Raw genomic sequence first — 7,142 nt, forward strand, 5'->3', positions numbered from 1 at the left:
ATCTTCTCTAAGACAATGAAGAACACATCCTCCACTTGAAGCTCACCTTTGAGAAATGCAGGAGGTATGGTCTTTCTTTGAATCCTAAGAAATCTCAATTCGCCCTAAATGAGAGGAAGCTACTAGGACACATAGTAGTGCAAGAAGGAGTTAAAATTGATCCTAAGCGAGTCAAAGCTATTAATCATATTCCTCTACCCATAAATAAGAAAAAGGTCCAACGCTTTTTGGGGAGAACCAATTTATTGAGGAGGTTCATACCCAACTATGCAAAAATAGTTAAGGGAATTACAGATATGCTAAAAAAGGAAAATGAAATCAAGTGGAGCCCTTCCCCCAAAGATTCTTTTACTAGAATCAAAGAATTTTTGGCTGAAGCATTGGTACTCATTAGCCCTACCTACTCAACACCTTTCTATATCTTTTATTTTGCTTCTCTGCATACTATTGTCGCAGTTATGCTATTGAAGAATAAAGATGGTTATGAATAGCCCATCACCTTCTTCAACCAAATCCTGAGAGATGCTGAGATGAAATATAACATCTTGGAGAAACAAGCCTATGCACTAGTCAAGGCTTTGAAGGAATTTCGAGTGTATGTGCTACAATCAGAAATCATAGCATTTGTGCCAATGAAAACGGTCAAGGCCATCCTTGTGCAAGGAGACAGTGAAGGAAAAATGGATAGGTGGATAGCAAATATACAGGAATATGAGTTAGACATAAAGCCTACTAAGCTCATAAATGGCTAGGGTTTCCAAGATTTTATCAAAATCTAATTGCCAAGCTTTGGGGATAGACCTGATAAGAGAGGAAGGCAAACAAAAGTTCAAAAGAAAGAGATTAAAACGTTAGATAAAATGATCTATACTAAATATGAGGGATCACCCTGGTATAAGAATGTCATCCATTATCTCTTATTCCCGAGGTGCCCACTACAGCTGGATAAATCTAAGTATAGAACCCTGAGACTGCAAGCTCAAAAGTATACCATATCTAGAAGGCGAAACTCATAAAGTGATTGAGGAATCCCATGGAGGAGTTTGTGGAGGTAATTACAGCTGGAAGACTACAACTCACAAAATCCTCAAGGCAGGATTCTATTGGCCTACACTGTTTGGAAATGTTCATTCCCAAGTCAGGTCATGTCAAAAGTGCCAAGTCTTTGCTGAGAGACAAAAACTTTCTCCTCTTCCCCTGATCCCAGTGCATGTGGAAGAACCCTTCAGACAATGGGGACTAGACTTCATAGGAGAGATAAACCCACCTTCTAGTGGCCAACATAAGTGGATACTAACGACCACAAATTATTTCACCAAGTGGGTAGAGGCCATCCCAGCCAGAAACGCTACTGACTCAGTGGTAATTAAGTTTATGGAGGAAAACATATTATCGCATTTTGGTTGCCCTATCAAAATTATCATTGACAATGCTCAAGTCTTCAAATATGAAAAATTCATCAGCTTTTGTCAGAAATTCAATATCATCATAGGGCACTCCACTACCTACTATCCTCAAGGTAACAACTTAGCCAAGTCCTCAAACAAAACTATGGTGAGAGTGCTGAAGAAGACCATCACTGAGAATTAGAGGAACTGGGACACCCAATTGAAGTTTTCCCTCTGGGCTAACTGAGTGACTCCTAAACGATCCATTGGAAAATCACATTTCGAGCCAGTGTATGGAAAGGCTACAATCTTCCCAATCCAATTGGCAATGCCAGTGGAAAATTTATTGCAGGAAGCTGAGGAAGAGTTAAATGCCGCGGCATGAAGGATAAACCAACTTATCGAACTTCATCAAAATAGAGAACATGTGGGGGCTAAATTGGCAAATTACCAACAAAAGATGAAATCCATGTTTGACAAGAAGGCCAAGGGTCGACCTTTTCAACCAGGAAATTTAGTTCTCTGATGGGACGCCCTACGGGAAGAAAAAGGAAAACATGGAAAATTTGATCCACTTTGGTTCGACCCTTTCAAAATTTCAGAAGAGAAAGGAAATAATATGTACATGCTCGAAAATCTAGACGGTGAAATGTTGGAGCTGCCAATAAATGGTGAGTTCCTCAAACTCTATTTCTAGAATTAGAGGTACCTGTCTTGCACCCATTGTAAATACGGGTGTTTGTATGGTAATTATTATATGAAATTTCTAATTTCTATTGAAAAATCCACTTGCACAAAATTATCATTTGTTTAGAAAAGACTCCATGCCCAAAAGAGAAGTTCTCAATCTACAGGTTCTCGACACATTGCAATTGAATGCCCCGTACCCAGGTGGAGCCAATGTTGTCACCTTCTCAAAAGAGAGTTGTAGGGTACAAACAAAGATGATGCTATGAAATTTCCGATTGCGATATCCCAGGTGGGCCCAATTGGCGTTCTGTGGTCGCAAGCTATAGAGAGTGCAAACCCTCCCTTATCCTTTTTCTAAATGGCCAGACCGCATCGCGCATTGGAGATCACAGTTTTGGGGAGGAGGCACCAAAGGCGAACATCAGAAATCACCGATATGTGGGATTCCATGTAACAAAGGAAAAAGACCCCCAGAGGGGAGTCCAAAGTCCCTAGCACCTGAGGACTAAGCGCCTGGTCATAGCCCCCGGTCACATGAAGCAAAAGGGGCTAAAGTGGATCAGAATGCCCCGTCCCATAAGGTATTTTAATGGGAAATCCAAATGTGATAACTCCGTGATGAGGTAATGTAGAACTTTAAAGGCATGGTGGGTTGGAAGCTTAGGCATTTAAGAAAGGAGATGGAGCATTCAAAAGTCGACATGGGCTAACACTATAAGGTCCCTTGTGACATGAAATAGTGGTCGACATTGATAGAGTAAATGAAGACACGGAAGCTCGGGTGGACTTGATGATCCAACATGGTTCTCCATGCAGAGGGAAGACGAAGTATTGCCTAGGCGACCTCTGCTTCTGTACTATGGCATGAAACTGATAGTTGACCACTCCCATATTTGAATAATGAATGGTTCGAGCAGTAAAGGCAGAAGCGACGGGAATCGACTGAGTGACACAGGAGGCCAAACCGTGGGAAAGCAACAACCTGAAGCAAAGGAAATCCCATGGATGGGCATGGAGATATTTTGTTGGTGTTTTCATTTGATTTTTCACTCATTTTGTTATCCTATAATGTGTCACCATTTAATGAAGTAATTAATCATTTATAGTCATTTTTGGGCCACCGAACCATCCCAGGCTGAGACAGCTAGTCGATCTGACAACTGAGGCTCAACTGAGATATTTTGTTGTAATTGCTCTTCAATGCTACCCTCTCCAGATAAATAGTGGCAAGCAACACTTCACTAAGGTTCAAAATCCTAAAGAAAGAACTACATGTTATTTTCAAGACTGTATGACTTTATGATATGCGTCTTTTAAAATATTAAGGAAATGGTGGTGATTCCTCCTTCAAGTACTACAATATGTTACCTTCCTATTTAAATTCCATTATGTTCATGTTTCCTTTCTTCTTTCAGGTAACTGTAGCTGCTAGAAATGGTTCATATGTTCTTACAGATTCAATAGTATTGACTTGTTAATGCATGTGCCTGTATGGATCTTTGAGATTATATCTTTAAAATTGCGCTCCATGAATCATTGCACCTAATCCTCTTTCATCCATTATGTCTACTTGTAACTCAAGTAAGTGTAGAATTCTTGATGCTTCAATCTCTATGTGATGAGTGTAGAATTATTGACACTTAAATCTCTATGTGATGAGTTATTCTATCTACTTATCTTCTCTCATTGCTTTGTCAAAGCTTATTAAACTACTCAGCCTCCACTAGTTTATACATATATTTTTGTTAGTTGTATATGTGGAGAAGTACCATAAATACATGGCTTATGCCTTTAGATTAATGAACCAACCCATGTTGTTTAATATATATATATATATATATATATATAGACATATGTACAAAAATATATGTGATTTCTCCAACTTCCCGAGAACCATACGAGACACACAAAACATAGATGTTCCACACACTGGTCTTGTAAGCAATCTGAGGTTGTCTCTCGAAGCGACAACAACATGCATTACTACTTCTCAAACTATTACATATATAAATTAGGTTTTTTTGTTGTGTTGGCATTAAGCAATCAAAGAGAACGCATCGTATAAGAAGTTATTTATTGTACGTTGGTGGTAGAAACATTCACATATAATGTGCAGTGGTTATATTAATATATGGTGCGATGTTTTATTGATGTAATATGGCACGATAATGCATTATTTTGGTTGGCATATTGCAGCACATGATGCATGGTTGCCTTGGATTATATATATTTATTGTTGAGATTATATATGAGCGTTACAATTGTTTTCATTATGGGATATATCATATAGAGCGTTATACATATATTGGGGCTGGCAAGCTTTGATAGAACCTGACAGCAACATCATTTCTACACAGAGCTATGGTTTTGGAATCATATTATGTTGGCAAAGGCATTATCCATAATTGTCGAGGTTTGATGAATATTATATTGGTGACTGCATTGGCAAAGTTATTACAATGAAATGAAAATCATTACCATGCAATGTTCTTTTCTCATATGACAATATCTTATATGTTACATTGCAGTGTTCTTTATTATATTGACAGTGTTCAGTTGAAACCTTACAGATTGCCCATCTAGACTACGTTGATAACACATTACAATACACTCATTGCTAATATATTGCAAATACATTGATATTATTGTTGGGAGACATGATAAATTTGGATGAGTTTATTGGAACAAAGCTTACATATTGACATAATGATATATGTATTGCTTTTCATTCATATGGTATCACTATTGGAACAATGTAGAAAAAATGTTATGCGTCATTACATGGGAGCATTATATCAATGGAGAAATAGTCTATTATTATTTTCGCAGGTGAAAGAATTATGGTTGGTTTCTGCACATTTTGTTAGGCCCCTATGCTACTAGTGTAACCCCTTATTGTTATTAGTACAACCCACTTATTATATTGATGTACCCATGTAGTGCCCATATTGTTGTTATTATGCCACATAGAAGCCCACTATTGTTATTATTGTGCCCTTACATTATTATTGTTATGTCGGCTCTGATTATGTTATGACCCCTTAGACACCTATATATAGAAAGGAGGTCTTTTCATTTGTATCATCCAAGAATTGTTTATTTATGTAATGTAAAGGAGGTTGCCCCCTCGAAGAGGCTGAATTCTAAGGCGTTGATCTATCTTTTCTATCTTTTCTTGAGCTGGTTTCATAACATTTGGTGTCAGAGCTTTGGATTCTAGGGTTTTGCTGCTCCAAACAGGTCATCGTGGTATTTTTGCTATAATTTTTTTTCTGTGACGTTTCAGAAGTCGCAAAAAAAAAACCCATTTGAGAAGAAATCGTGCTGAACCTTGGGTCCGAATTTCAGAGCTTTTCGCGTGATATTTGCGGAGATATGATCTGAGGAAGTTGGTCTTTTTGCAGAATCCTGAACTACATTCAAAACATGTGACCTGGGGAAAATCGTCATAACTTTCTCTTTGGGGATCAGATTGAAATTTCGTAAGAAGGTACAGAAAGAGGACGGACTTTAGTTTCTTGTATGAAGTTTTCAGATCCAAAGGTCAAAACAGTGACACGTGGCACTTAATACAAGTTCGCTCTTCTGGAAAGGTCTATAATCAGGTCATCTTGGGAGATTGTGCATAACTTTTTCTTAGAGAATCCAATTTGGATCAGACTAGTGGCATTGGAAAGAGGACACAGAGGGCTACCATAGGTCACAATTTCAGAACTTAAAGATCCGAAAGTATAGAGTTACAGTCGTTTCAAGGTCGAGCTCCTAAAATCAAGAAAAAGCAAGATGAGGAAGTTTGATGGCAAGGATCCGGTAAATTGGATACTTCAGATGGAGCAATATTTTGATCTACATGGTGTACAACTATTACAAAAGGTATGTATTGCATCTTCATATTTAGAACCAGATCAATTTTTATGGTACGAAGGGCTTTGTTCTCGTAAGCAACTTGTTACGTGGTCAATTTTCACGGAGGAAATGATAGCACATTATGAGGATACAAAGAGCAACACCTTCTTTAGAGCAACACCACAACAATTGGAAAGAGTAAAAGGGATTTGTGACATAATGGAAAGCAAAATTATGGAAACCAGGAAGCGTACCCCTCACAACTATAAAGATGGAAGTGTTGTTTCTCCTAGCCTTCCACAACCTACAAGGGTTACACCACAACAATTGGAAGAAAAAAGAAAAAAAGGGCTTTGTTACAATTGTGATAGCAAATGCACTAAAGGTCATAAGTGTGCTGAGAAGAAATTATTTTACATAGAATATGAAGAGGAGGAAGAAAAGGATCAAGAAACATCAAAAGAAGAAGATATACACCAGGACCCCACCCTAGAGAAAGAACAAATGAATAAGACCATATCTTGTAAAGCATTGGCAAGAATTACCACTCCTCAAACTCTCAAGATAGAAGGACATATCAAGAAGAAAAAGGTGCAAGAAGTGAAAGATCACATCGAGAAAGAAGAAATGAATCCAACCATATCTTGTAATTCATTGGTCGAAATTACCACTCCTCAAACTATCAAGATAGAAAGGCATATCAAGAAGAAAAATGTTCAAGAAGTGAAAGATCACATCGAGCATCAAGAAATGAATCCGACTATATCTTGTAAAGGATTGGAAGAAATTACCACTCCTCAAACTCTAGAGATAGAAGGACATATCAAGAAGAAAAAGGTTCAAGCAGTGAAAGATCACATCGAGCATCAACAACAAGTTCTCCAAATTTTAAAGGATAACGCCACTTTGGTGAAAAATCAAACGAAACAACATGTAGATCAACATCGTAGTGAAAAATGTTTTGATGTAGGTGATTGGGTATTTTTACTATTACATCTCAAGCGAGCTATTTTTGAGAAGGAAATGTAGGCAACACTACATGCACTTAAAAAATGGCGACCTTACCGAATGGGAAGACTCTTCAAGGATGAGGATGTGGAAGCATTGTTTTGTGCTATTTCTGTTATCCAACCTGATTGGATAAATGAAGCAAGGGATGAATGGAAGAAGGACGAAGAAGTATGGCCACTTATTCAAAAGTTGCAAAAGATCCCAATT

Source organism: Pinus tabuliformis, chromosome Q (assembly GCF_031772625.1).
Source record: "Pinus tabuliformis cultivar Carrire ecotype Pingquan chromosome Q, CPIR1, whole genome shotgun sequence".
NCBI lineage: Eukaryota > Viridiplantae > Streptophyta > Pinopsida > Pinales > Pinaceae > Pinus > Pinus tabuliformis.